Source organism: Martes martes (genome assembly GCF_963455335.1).
Source record: "Martes martes genome assembly, chromosome: 3".
Classification (NCBI taxonomy): domain Eukaryota; kingdom Metazoa; phylum Chordata; class Mammalia; order Carnivora; family Mustelidae; genus Martes; species Martes martes.
Window position 1 is genome coordinate 134,354,767 of NC_137890.1, and position 14,821 is coordinate 134,369,587.

The 14,821-nt window shown below is 41.9% G+C and overlaps 1 protein-coding gene across 1 annotated transcript in view; it reads left to right on the forward strand.

Moving 5' to 3' along the window:
- Window positions 1-2,127: 2,127 nt before the first annotated feature.
- The window catches only part of GALNT3 (polypeptide N-acetylgalactosaminyltransferase 3), a 51,904-nt gene continuing 39,210 nt past the window's right edge, over window positions 2,128-14,821 (forward strand). Inside the window, exon 1 of the mRNA XM_080799579.1 lies at window positions 2,128-2,317. The gene's annotated coding sequence lies outside the window, so the exon portion shown is untranslated. The remainder of the gene's footprint in view (window positions 2,318-14,821) is intronic.

The following is a 14,821-nucleotide window of genomic DNA, read 5'->3' on the forward strand; positions in this document are numbered from 1 at the left end:
GCTTCTTTTTCCAGTTATTATTTGACTTTACTTGTCTTGCTGCCAGTGCATCTCAGTCCTTGGATGCCAAATTGCTATTCTATATCCATTTGCTCTGTTCTGCTCTTGTCAGCAAAAATTGTTGTTCTTTGCCTGGTGGGACCTCAAAACTGATAATCTTTGGTTCCTGCCTCATTCAGAGATGAGTGACGCAAGACATGGGATACAGATTCTGTGGTTATACATTTAGGATTTCTCCCAAATTTCCCAAAGACTGAGACTCTAATCTCCATCTAGAGGCAAACAACAAAGAAAGCAGCAGAACCTCAAAAAAAGGAGGGGGTGGTAGGTGGATTTAGGTAGGTGGTATTTTCAGTTCTGGACCTAAGAACAAATATTATCAAGTTAGTATGGTTATACACATAAGTAGGTCCTGAACTTTTTGCAGGGGAGGAGAGAGGGAAAGCTTAAAAATTGTTTGTGGGTAGTGATATTAAAATGTCACAAACACAAAAAAGGTTCCTTGATGCTTGCAAAACAAATACAATACAAAAAACTAACTGAAATTTTAAAGCTGATACATAGGTGTGGTATGAAAGAGCTGTGGTAGGGGGCACCTGGGTGGCTCAGTCAGTTAAGTGTCTGCCTTTGGCTCAGGTCTTGATCTCAGAGTCCTGAGATGGAGCCCTGTAGCAGGCTCCCTTCAGCACAAGTCTGCTTGTCCCTCTCCCTCTGCCTTTCTCCTCCACTTGTGCTCTTTCTCTCAAATAAATAAATAAAATCTTTTTTAAAAAAGGAATATTATTGCAGATGCTAAAACCAATGTCAGACTAGCCAAGTTCTAAAGTTACACCTATTGATACTATACTAACCATATTTTCAAATTTCAGTTTTAGGTGTCACATAACACTAATCTACCAATAAAAAGAAACCATAAGTGTATGTGTCAAAATACAGGAGGAAGACCACAGCTAAACTTTATAGAAAAACCTACCATCATGTAATTAAGCATGCTACTAAAACATTTTCGGCTATTTTTCTATTTATATTTCTATATACACTGAAGATAGAGCCAAATAGTGAATGAGTTTATAGGAAGGTATAAAGGTCATTTTTAAGTCCTGGTTTTGGGTGTGTCAGTATTTGTCATAACAGAAGGAAGGCCGAAACAAGGTTGTAAATATCATAAAAGGAAAAAAATACTGTTGAAAAAAATCTGTCTTTAAAATCAGTGGCAAAACCCCCTGTCTCCCTAGAGTCTGCATTGTCAGCCTCCCAATGGATGGGGAGCTTTCAAGCAAACCTACAGTAGAAGGAAAACCTCTCCAGGATGCCAGTGTCTTTCCAAACAAGGACAGCAGGTTTCTTTCTATTGTCGCTGCTTTCTCTCTCGTCTGGGAATTGGTTTCCCTTCCGATAGCAACCCAGGAAGGGGTGGTGCGCCCCAAGTTAGCAGGGCTCTGCCAAATACCAGAGGCTCTTCTCTGGAAGAGGGAGGCTCCTCCTTTGGACGTGAGGCGCCCCTACCAGAGCGCGCGCTTACAGAAACGGAAACCACTAGCTGTGCCGAAGTGAGTCAAGTGATGAAATCAAGACTAGTACAAGGGAAGGAAGCTCACCCAATAGCTCACGAACCTAACTGGTGACAGAAGCTGCTGAACCTTGCTCGAGGAAACCATACGAGCTAACAGTTGCAGCCGTCATGAGGTGGTTCTCGGGGGCATTGGGCCCCCCAGTCTCCGGGCAGCGCACTCCTTCATTTTGGAGAACCGCAGAGAAAGGCAGAAGTGTGTGAGGGAAATACAGACTTCTGGTTCCCCAAGGACCCAGACTGAGTTCTGGTTACAAGGCGACCACTGCCACCAGGTCAGTGCAGGACTCCTCAAATGTAGACGGGCGGAGGCGCGCCTTGCTTGGAGAACCAGCCTCCCTGTCCGCGGAGACAGAGCGGCGGCTGCGCTCCGCCCGGACGGCGCCCCTACCCAGCGCGCGGCGCGCTCTGTCCTCACCTGGAGCGCTCAGGTAGGGCTTGGGCGGGGCAGGAGGCTGGCGCGCAGGCGCGGGACGGGGGCCTCGCCCCTGCCGACGTCGCAGGCTGGAGCTCACCTGGGAGACTCCAAGAGGAAGCGGAGCCTCGGTTCGGCCTCTCCTGGCAACGCAGGAGGCCCAGCGGGAAGGCAGGAGGCGGCGGCGGCGGAGGAGGAGCTGGACTGAGCGGCAACTGTAGCGACAGCAACCAGAGGCGCCGCCGCCGCCACCACCTGCACCTGGCTCCCGGCCCAAGTCCAGCGCCCGCCCGGCCGCTGCTTCCCGCCGTCCTGCCGTGCCCACCCGCCAGGTAAGCGGGCGGGCCGGCGCTCGGGCCAGGGGAGGGGGGCCAGTAGACCCTGGGCAGCGTCGGAGGGGGCGGTAGGACGGACTCCGAGGTTCACGTGGTGGGGAGAGGGGTACGGTTCCAGCGGCCGGTTGGAGGTGGTCTCGAGAGCAGTGTATCAGTTGGCCCTCCCGAGACGCGGAAAGGGGCGCCCGAGGCCGGGGCAGGTAGCGCTCCGGGGGTAGCCCTGTCGCCCCTGACAGTCTCTGTAGGGAGGCCCCCGAGGAGCCGGACCCAGGCAGAAGTCCCGGTGGTCCGCAGCTTGACCCTGGGAGAGTCTCAGAGTGGGGGTCTCGGGGGCTGGGTAGGCGCGGGACGGCCGCGTTTCCACGCGTGCTAACAGGTTGCTGGTCTCCTCTCGTCCCTGTGCCGGGGCGGGCGGGGAGGTTTGGAGAGGGGAGCAAGTCCGCGACGGGAAAGGGCATGGCTTTGCCAGGCAACTTTCCCAGCCGGACCCCAGACAGTCCTAGGCTGGAAACCGCGGCCGCCTGAGCCATTTAAATGGTTTCCGAGTGGTTTGGAAAGCGCTCTGTGGTCGGGACGCGGACATCTCTCTCTCTCTCTCTCCCCCCCTCTCCCTCCCTCCCTCCCTCTCCTTCTTTCTGGTCTCTACACTTTTCCGGGTGCACTCCCTAAACCAGAGCTGCGCCCACTTTCCGGTTTGATCGAGAAGAGTTATTTTCTTCGTGGCAGGAAGAAATCCAACTGCCACTCACCAACCGCACACCATCTCGTTAAAGGACCTGTTGACTTAACGACCTGTATATCGCGGCTCTGGTTTGCCCGTGGCATATGACTCAAAGGTTCAGAAAAACTTTTGTTTCGGGATCCTGCCACGACTGAACCTGGGTGTGCCAGGCCCAAATTCCTTTCCCTGCCTAATTAGGCTTTTGAAGCTTAAGAAATGAGGATGAAACTGGTCCTTACCTTAGCCTTTTATTTCCTTCTCTCTCAAAACTCATCAAAAACACTTCAAACTCATCAAATAACTATTTCTGTTTTTAGAACCGCATAGAGTTAACTATTTTTCTGATTTTTAGAAAAGTGTTATTAAGCCAATGTAACTTGCTATAAAAGTTATACTACATAATGAAGACATTTAAATTCAAATTCTGTTGTTAAAAACTAAGAAAGTTGCTGTATTTTCATTTGAGAATTTATGGTTGTAAGAAAATATGTTGTTTCTTTTACTGTATACATGTTCTTTGAGTCTGTGGCTGAAAGACATGAGGTTAAAGTCATACCCTACAATTAGAATTTCTTTAAATTTAACTTTTGCTTTTAATACCCGAAGTCTAGCATACATATTAGTTTAAACATTCTGACAGTTTATTTGTACCAAGCAGCTTTCTTTTTATATTGCTTTAGCTACAGCATTTTTACGTAGAGATTTCTAATAATAAATGGCAAGTCCAGTGCCTACATTTGTTTACTGCCATATTTGCTCATTTAAAAAAATGTTTTAAATTGCACATTTAACAAAATGTCTTAGGCAAATCGTATAGCTTACTATTGTTTTTATTAAATTGTTTGTTTAAATTCAATTTAATTAACATATATGGTATTATTAGTTTCAGAGGTAGAGTTCAGTGATTCATCAGTCTTATATAACACCCAATACTCATCACATCATGTGCCCTCCTTAATGCCCATCACCCAGTTACCCCATCACCCACCCCACCCCTCCAGCACCCTCAGTTTGTTTTCCATAGTTAAGAAAAAACTTATGGTTTGCCTCCCTCTCTTGTTTTTGTTTTATTTATTTTTATTATTTTTTTTTAATGTGCAATTAAAGGTAAAAAGTCAACCACACGAACAGGGTGTAATTATTTTTTTAACATTTTTTTTAAAAAGATTTTATTTATTTATTTGACAGAGAGAGAGACACAGCGAGAAAGAACACAAGCAGAGGGAGTTGGAGAGGGAGAAGCAGGCTTCCCGCTGAGCAGGGAGCCCAATGTGGGGCTCGAATCCAGGACCCCGGGATCATGACCTGAGCCAAAGGCAGATGCTTAACAAATGATCCACCCAGGCGCTTCAAATTATTAATGATATTTTCAACCAATGCTTTTTGCTTTTGTCAAAAGAGCCTAGCTGGCCCTCTTAATCTTATCTCCATTCAGAGAAATGCATATGTTAAATACTATTTAATAATTAGAGGTAGGCGTTGTTCCTCGAGCTTAGGGTATTAATTTAAACTTCATGGATTATTGAGCCAGATGTTATTACAATATCTTTACTCTTAAGGGAGAAATATAACATGTTTACATTAGAGTACCAGTGTGCCTCTGTTAAACTATCTGTAAAATAGAAAAAAAAAAAAAAAACCAAACTTCCCTAGATTGAGTTAATGAGGCCTTAAATCAGGAATCTCCTCCTGTCCTAGGATTATCAAGATCCCCTTCTCACTTTGGATACTCAGTCAGTCCAATCAGTTGGTGACAGACCAAGGCTGAGAGAGAGATTCTAAGGGCAGTTCAGCCAGCAAGTTAGTGGTAGATGTGGCATTATTATTCCAGAGACTTCACTCAAGGCCCGTGTTATTCTTTGACCACCCTTAATCCCACTTATCATAAGACGTTTATCTTTTTGTCTTTCATACAGTTTGTAAGACCTTTATGAGTACAGAATAGTCCATTGTTCTTTGTCCAGCTCTGATTTACCTTAATTTCTACTTGTCCAGAGGATGCCTGACTCCAGGGAGAATGAGTGAGGATGTCATTCTTCTCTTACTGTGGACCACATGCATATTGAAGATGCCATGTGGAATGAGATGTTTAATCCTTCCTTGGTATTTCAGAGCCACAGTTAATTTTTGAGTCAACACGGACAACATAATTTAGTCTTCTGATCTTTTATTATATTGGCTTAAAATATATTTTATGAGGCAGCAACCCAGGGTCATCCCTCCATTGGCAACACTCTAGATTTTTGACTGGCAAGCACACTTCAACATTAGTGTTTTTAAAACTTCTTTTTGGACTGCAATCCTCATTAAGAAATGTATTCTATGCTTCAGTGCAGTATGTGTGTGTGTGTGTGTGTGTGTGTAACAAGGCTTACAAAACAATATTTAACCTCACAATGTGGATTTTCTCTATTTTAAAAAATTCTGGTCTCAACACACTGGATTGATTTTTTATGACCACAAATGGCCTGGAACCTACATTGCAAATTACAGCATTCTATTGAATTGGGATTTTGAAGGCTGATTTTTCTATTAGCATACTACATCATGTACATACACATATTTGAAAGAAAGAAAACCAAGCTGTACATTTTTTAAAATATAAAATTACACTCTAATCCTCATTAAACATTTAGGGCTTGAGACTCTAGGACCTGATGCTAGACTAAATCTCTCAAACATAGGAACTGCATGAAACTTCACTGTATGTTAGCGTATTTTAAATGGATCCTTCAACCTCATGTAGTATGTTTGGACAGGGAAAACTGGAAGGGTTTTTCTCAGGGGATTTTGATGGTAACAATTATCAAGTGAAAGTTTGAGAGAAAAATAATTCTTTCCAGCTCTGTTCTAAGTCCTAAATTTTATGGCATGTTAATAGTGCTTACATGGGATGTTAAAAAAAATTATTTGAGTAAACATAAGCCAGTTTATTGTTGGTTTGTAGTCTGTTAACATTTTATATATATTTTTCTTTTATTGTGAAACAGATATAAGAGACAAATTCTAGAAATCAGACTCCTAGCCCCTAAAAAGACTAGACTGAGAGATTGAGAGATTGATTGAGATCCCTAAGTGACCTGTAGGGATATAGACTTGGAAACTCCGATGGGATGATTAAGCCTTCCATAGAAGCTTTTAATTTTCACTCCTGATAGAAGGAATTTTTTTCCAAAAGAGAACTAGTATATTTAATATTTTGCAAATGATCAATGCCCAAATCATCTTGAGAACATATTCAGTTCTCTGGTTCATAAAATGTAGAAATGCATTTATTATGACAGATCTTTTATGGCTTGAAAATCTGATTGAGAAGGACGTATTATCAATCACCTAATTATGCATCTAGTTAATATCAGAATAATTCATTTTCTGTAATTTGAGTAATTTTAACGTAATTAATGTACTGCTAATAGCAACATTGAACTCAAATCAATGTCAGCAATGGCAAGAGCCTCAAATGCATTAATTTATGTGGTAAAGCAGAGACAGGTAGGACTCTGAACTGTAGGTCATTAGTGACTATTGACAGATGAAGTTTCCTTGAGTCATTCTCTGAGTTGGGCTCATATTTTTGGCACCAAATAGAGAATATTTCCCCTAGAGTACATTTTCCCTATAATTGTTTTAGTTTTAAACTGTCCCAGCCAGTTTGTTCATCTATCCCATTGTCCACTGGACATCTTTAAGATGTCATAATTATCTGAGATTATACATGAGTAAACCAGAACCTTCATCCCACCAAAGACGAAAACAAAAACAACCTATTTTACTTCCTATATTTTATTTATAGGTGTTACTACTTTTAACATTTCATATCCACAATTCCAACCTCCCCTCCCCCCAAAAAAATCCCTGAAAACCAAAATGTTTTGGTAACTCATTTGTCAGCAAAACTTGAACTCAATTTGCTACAAAACCTAAATGCACTGAAAGGAAGCTATTTATCATCTATTCCACTTGGTGGAATGTGTCTTGCTACAGATACACTGCTATATTTGATTACATGGTACTGTTCCAGGCACTGCTGGGGGTACACTGTTATATTGGATATGTAAACCATATCTCCTTTCTAACATCCAAAATATTCTGATTTTTTTCAAAATATTCTGAGTTTAATTTTTTTTTAAATGATAGGACTTTTAAAAAAGATTTTATTTAGTCTTTTGATAGACAGAGATCACAAATAGGCAGAGAAGCAGGCAGAGAGAGAGGGGGAAGCAGGCTCCCTGCTGAGCAGAGAACCCTATGCAATGCAGTGCTCGATCCCAGGACTCTTGATCCGGACTCTGGGATCATGACCTGAGCCAAAGGCAGAGGCTTTACCACTGAGCCACCAAGGTGCCACAATATTCTGAGTTTTAAAATGTATTTGACTCCAGGAGTTTTTGGAGAATGGCTTATGGATTTGTACCACTATCCAACTGTCATGGCAGAAATTCGGAGGTCATTTTTTTACTCTTTTTTTTTTTTTTTAACCTCCACAACTATCAGATCACTGAATCTGTTAACATTTTCTGCCTTTCCTTCCCCCACAAATTCTACTTCTGCTCTAGTTCAGGATCTTATCAACTCTTAACTGGGGTACCATAGCCACCTGCTACCTAATATCTTAGCAGATGGCATTAAGCTCAAATCCATCCTCAGCAGAACCCCTCAGCTAATGATCTCTAAAAATGTAAACCTGAATTTCTCTCTCCTCTGCTTAAATATATTTTTTAAAGATTTTATTTATTTATTTGATGGAGAGAGCGAGATCACAAGTAGGCAGAGAGGCAGGCGGGGGAGTGGGGAGCAGGCTCCCCGCTGAGCAGAGAGCCCGATGTGGGGCTCGATCCCAGGACCCTGAGATGATGACCTGAGCCGAAGGCAGAGGCTTAACCCACTGAGCCACCCAGGTACCCCGAATCTTTTAATAACTTCTCATTGCTCAGGATAGAACTCATGGCCCTTCAAATGGTCCCACAAAATCTGACCCTTGCTTAACTCTGGATCTGTCCTCTGTAAACCAAAATTTTATATTCCAACAACAGATTTCATTGTTTTTTCCTGCGTGCTTTTCTCTTGTTAATCCCCCCTTCTGAGATACCTTCCTTTTATCTTTACCTCTATAACTCGGATTCTTAAGACTCAGTTCTCACGTCACTTAGGAAATTTTACCCCCCCACACACACCTCAACCTACACCTGAGCTGGGGGGAGATGTCCTATGCATAATTCTGTCATGCACTTTACATATATGATTTAATATAGTCTGCTTTTGTGCCTGTACACACATACACATACATACACACACACCTTTAGATATTTGCAAAGCATGGAATATTTCTTTCCTCTAAGCCTATTGTGAAGTAAAAATATTAGGGGATGGGTGCCTGGGTGGCTCAGTGGGTTAAGCCTCTGCCTTCGGCTCAGGTAATGATCCCAGGGTCCTGGGATCGAGCCCTACATGGGGGGGGGGGGTCTGCTCAGCAGGGAACATTCTCCCCCCCCCCCCGCCCCCGCCGCCTGCCTCTCTGCCTGCTTGTGATCTCTCTCTCTGTTAAATAAATAAAATCTTTAAAAATATATATATATATGTTTGGGGAAAAGTGGCCCAGGGAGGGGAGTGACATCGGGCAAGCAGGATATTTGCTTTTTTATGGGCCACAACCAAAGAAACTGAGGAGTTAGGAAACTTGTTTCATGTACTTAGTCTATTGAATTGAGATTGCTGTTATTTCCATCTTATTCCTTTGAATTCAATATTATTTTTGTGCCTTTTGGTTTTGTTCCAGGACCTGGGTTTTACCATTTAGAAGTGAAGAGTTAACTTTGTGATTGGAATGTCTTATAGTTTTTGTTTATGAATGTTTTACTACTAAGAATATTGCTACTGGTGAGGAGTTAAAGGGGGCAGCTTTTACTTAAATCATAATCAGACTAGACCAGAAAAAAAAAAAAAAGGCTCCCTATCAGTTTTATCTCTTACGTAAATACTTTTCAGATCTCTCTTCTTTTCTCCATTCCTGTCACTACCATCATCTCTTGCCGGGATTTTTGCAAATGGCCTCCCTATTGATTATCTGAATTCTTCCTGATTGGTTCCCCATGCTATACCCAGAGAGAGCTTTTCAAAACATTCAGAACTGCTTAAAGCCCTTCATTACCTTAGGATAAGGCAAACTCCTTGACTCAGCGTAAAGGCCTGGCACAATTTTACTCCTGTGTAGTGCGCACACCTCTGCCATGTTACTCCCTGTTCTGGCTCTGCTCGCCTTTTTTTATTACCATGTTCCTCCTGCCTTTTTGTCTTTTCTTTGAGTGTCACCGTCCCTTCCTGGGACTCTCTTCTCCTCTTTTGGCCTATCTAGCTAAAACTCATCTTCAGATTTCAGTTTGAGCTCCCCCTTTCCAGCACTAAGTAGAATTTTTCACCAGTCTTCCCCCTCACCCTCACCCCTAGCTGTGGATTAAAGTGAAGACTGTAGGCTCAAGAAATAAAGTCCGACTTAGTACCTGGGAGTGTTAACTTTGTGAGTTTTCTCACAAAGGGAGCAGACCTTAATATGTGGTTCATGTTTTTAAAATTAGAATTTAGTCGTTAATGTCTTTATATTTTTTATTAAGTAACAAAAGTTAATATCTGTTGTCTTAATAAGTTTTAGCCTTTATTTACTATTTTACTATTGAGCACCTATGTGCCAGGCATATTTTAAGCAATTTACATGAATTAAACATTTAATCTTCAAAGCCACTTAATGAGGTACATACTGTTTTTCTCCCTATTTTAGAGACAGGAAAATTGAGAGATTAAGTAATTTGCCTCTGTCTACAAGGCCAGTGAAATGTCGGAGCCAGTATTCAAATCCAAGCTGTCTGATTCCAAATCCTGTACTTGTATCCTACTTATATGTAAATAAAATTAGAAAGAATTATTAAAAGGCTTACAACAGCAACAGTAACAAAAATTCAGTCAACTCTTTTTTTATTTATTTATCTTATTGTGGAGATAAAAATGATGCTTTAGTGTACAGAGTTACAGGTTATCATTCTACTAGCATACTGACATATCTGTGGGATCCCCAGGATCCCAGTGTTGGGCTCCCTGCTCAGTGGGGAGCTCAGTGGCTTCTCCCTTTCCCTCTGCCTTGCCCCCTCCCCTCCTGCTCTCTCAGTCACTCTCTCAAATAAATAAATCTTCTTAAAAAATTAAGAATAGAAAATAAAAAAAATCCAGTCAGCTCTCATCTTCCCCAGTCCTGCTGCCTCCAGGCAACAACTTTAAACTCTTTTAGGTGTTTCTTCCAGTATTTGCCTTTTGCAATAATATGCATATACTGCTATTTCTTAATTTATCAATATTTTATATTATTTACTGACTTCCTATTAAAATGGATAAATATCTAGCTCTTTTACACATATATCCTTGCTCTCCCTTCTTCTACCTCCCAATACAATTCTCACATTTTTGTTTCCATTTTAGTATTTACTAATGATTATTATGTACATATTGTTTGCTAATTAATTACGTGAGTGTATTGTGAGTCTGAGTAAAATTTTTTTAATCATGGAGTTAATAATCCATTTAAGAAAAAGATAGCTTCGTTTTTCCACATATCAATTTCTATTTCTATATACTCCCACATCATCTCAGTATGATTTTTCTACATAATCACACCAATTTATTGGTTTCTTCTGAAGCTCTCTATCCTCTTGTAAGAATTTGGACTATTGCTTTCTAGACCTGTTCCACAGCAGTTTTTTGGGATTCCTCTTGACTGACATTTCTGATGGAGTCCCTATTTCTTAGATATGGGTGAATTTGTTGTTTATTTACTTTTTCATATGGATGGAATACATTCCCCTGTAGCGTCTTGAGAAATGATGAATGGAATTAAGAAATTTGAGATATTATATGTCAGAAAATCTTTATTCTACCTTCAGTTTTTTTTCCAGCTTATTTTTTTAAGTAGTTACTCTATTCAGATGGTCCAAAATTAAAAAAAAAAATAAGGAGGGGGAGGAGTCAAGATGGCGGAGAAGTAGCAGGCTGAGACGACATCGGGTAGCAGGAGATCAGCTAGATAGCTTATCTAACCATTGTGAACACCTATAAATCCAACGGGAAATCGAAGAGAAGAAGAGCAACAATCCCAGAAACAGAAAATCGATCACTTTCTGAAAGGTAGGACCTGCGGAGAAGTGAATCCAAAGCGACGGGAAGATAGACCCCGGGGGGAGGGGCCGGCACCCGGCAAGCGGCGGAGCGACGGAGCACAAAACCGGGACTTTTAAAAGTCGGCTCCACTGGGAGACATCGCTCCAGAGGCTAAACTGGGGGGAAACCCAGGCGGGGTCAGCATAACCCCAGGACCCGCGGGGTCACAGAAGGACTGGGGGTGTCTGAGTGCCGCAGAACTCGCAGGTATTAGAGCGGGGAAGCCGGCTATAGCGACAAAGCCGAGGAGTGAGCTCTAAGCCCGGGGTTACCTTGTGCCGGTCGCAGGCTGGGTGGGCTCGGAGCGCGGCCGGAGGCCACGGAGACAAAAGCGACCCGGCGCTTTTCTCCAGCTCCAACAATTGACTGCTTTCCTCGAGGCGCGACCGCAAGCCAGGGAGGCGGGGCTATTGGGCGCTTTGCTCTGAGAGCGCACTGAGGAGCGGAACCCCAAGCTCTCGGCTCCTCTGGGCCGAGAGATTGGGAGGCCGCCATCTTCATTCCCGTCCTCCGGAACTCTACGGAAAGCGCTCAGGGAACAAAAGCTCCCGAAAGCGAACCCGAGCGGATTACTTAGCCCGGCCCCTGGCAAGGGCGGTGCAATTCCGCCTGCGGCAAAGACACTTGAGAATCACTACAACAGGCCCCTCCCCCAGAAGATCAACAAGAAACCATCCAAAACCAACTTCAGTCACCAAGAACAGCGGAATTCCACAGCAGGAGAAAGCAAATCCTACCTGGACAAAATGACAAGGCGGAAAAACTCACCTCAAAAAAAAGAACAAGAGGCCGTACCGAAGGCTGGAGACCTAATCAATACAGACATAGGTAGCATGACAGATCTAGAGTTCAGAATGACAATTCTCAAGGTTCTAGCCGGGCTCGAAAAAGGCATAGAAGATATTAGAGAAACCCTCTCCGGAGAGATAAAAGCCCTTTCTGGAGAAATAAAAGAACTAAAATCTAACCAAGTTGAAATCAAAAAAGCTATTCATGAGGTGCAATCAAAAATGGAAGCTCTCACTGCCAGGATAAATGAGGCAGAAGAAAGAATTAGTGACATAGAAGACCAAATGACAGAGAATAAAGAAGCTGAGCAAAAGAGAGACAAACAACTACTGGAACACGAGGAGAGGATTCGAGAGATAAGTGACACCATAAGACGACACAACATTAGAATAATTGGGATTCCAGAAGAAGAAGAAAGAGAGAGGGGAGCAGAAGGTATATTGGAGACAATTATTGGAGAGAATTTCCCTAATATGGCAAAGGGAACAAACATCAAAATCCAGGAGATGCTAAGAACGCCCCTCAAAATCAATAAAAATAGGTCCACACCTCGTCACCTGATAGTAAAATTTACAAGTCTTAGCGACAAAGAGAAAATCCTGAAAGCAGCCCGGGAAAAGAAGTCTGTAACATACAAGGGTAAAAACATTAGATTGGCAGCGGACCTATCCACAGAGACCTGGCAGGCCAGAAAGAACTGGCATGATATATTCAGAGCACTAAACGAGAAAAACATGCAGCCAAGAATACTATATCCGGCTAGGCTATCATTGAAAATAGAAGGAGAGATAAAGAGCTTCCAGGACAAACAAAAGCTGAAAGAATTTGCAAACACCAAACCAGCTCTACAGGAAATATTGAAAGGGGTCCTCTAAGCAAAGAGAGACCCTAAAAGTAGTAGATCAGAAAGAAACAGAAACAATATACAGTAACAATCATCTTACAGGCAATACAATGGCACTAAATTCATATCTCTCAATAGTTACCCTGAATGTTAATGGGCTAAATGCCCCAATCAAAAGACACAGGGTATCAGAATGGATAAAAAAACAAAACCCATCCATATGCTGCCTACAAGAAACTCATTTTAGACCCGAAGACACCTCCAGATTTAAAGTGAGGGGGTGGAAAACAATGTACCATGCTAATGGACATCAGAAGAAAGCTGGGGTGGCAATCCTTATATCAGATCAATTAGATTTTAAGCCAAAGACTATAATAAGAGATGAGGAAGGACACTATATCATACTCAAAGGGTCTGTCCAACAAGAAGATCTAACAATCTTAAATATCTATGCCCCTAACATGGGAGCAGCCAACTATATAAACCAATTAATAACAAAATCAAAGAAATACATCGACAGTAATACAATAATAGCAGGGGACTTTAACACTCCCCTCACTGAAATGGACAGATCATCTAAGCAAAAGATCAACAAGGAAATAAAGGCCTTAAATGACACACTGGACCAGATGGACATCACAGATATATTCAGAACATTCCATCCCAAAGCAACAGAATATACATTCTTCTCTAGTGCACATGGAACATTCTCCAGAATAGACCACATCCTGGGTCATAAATCAGGTCTCAATCGGTACCAAAAGATCGAGATCATTCCCTGCATATTTTCAGACCACAATGCTCTGAAGCTCGAACTCAATCACAAGAGGAAATTTGGAAAGAACGCAAATACATGGAGACTAAACAGCATCCTTCTAAAAAATGAATGGGTCAACCAGGAAATTAAAGAAGAATTGAAAAAATTCATGGAAACAAATGATAATGAAAACACAACAGTTCAAAATCTGTGGGACACAACAAAGGCAGTCCTGAGAGGAAAATATATAGCAGTGCAAGCCTTTCTCAAGAAACAAGAAAGGTCTCAAATACACAACCTAACCCTACACCTAAAGGAGCTGGAGAGAGAACAACAAAGAAAGCCTAAACCCAGCAGGAGAAGAGAAATCATAAAGATCAGAGCAGAAATCAATGAAATAGAAACTAAAAAAACAATAGAAAAAATCAACAAAACTAGGAGCTGGTTCTTTGAAAGAATTAATAAGATTGATAAGCCCCTGGCCAGACTTATCAAAAAGAAAAGAGAAAGGACGCAAATAAATAAAATCATGAATGAAAGAGGAGAGATCACAACCAACACCAAAGAAATACAAACAATTATAAGAACATACTACGAGCAACTCTATGGCAACAAATTTGACAACCTGGAAGAAATGGATACATTTCTAGAGATGTATAAACTACCACAACTGAACCAGGAAGAAATAGATAACCTGAACAGACCCATAACCAGTAAGGAGATTGAAACAGTCATCAAAAATCTCCAAACAAACAAAAGTCCAGGACCAGACGGCTTCCCAGGGGAATTCTACCAAACATTTAAAGAAGAATTAATTCCTATTCTCCTGAAACTGTTCCAAAAAATAGAAATGGAAGGAAAACTTCCAAACTCATTCTATGAGGCCAGCATCACCTTGATCCCAAAACCAGACAAGGATCCCACCAAAAAAGAGAATTACAGACCAATATCCTTGATGAACACAGATGCGAAAATTCTCACCAAAATACTGGCCAATAGGATCCAACAGTACATTAAAAGGATTATTCACCACGACCAAGTGGGATTTATTCCAGGGCTGCAAGGTTGGTTCAACATCCGCAAATCCATCAATGTGATACAATACATTAATAAAAGAAAGAGTAAGAACCATATGATACTCTCAATAGATGCTGAAAAAGCGTTTGACAAAGTGCAGCATCCCTTCCTGAT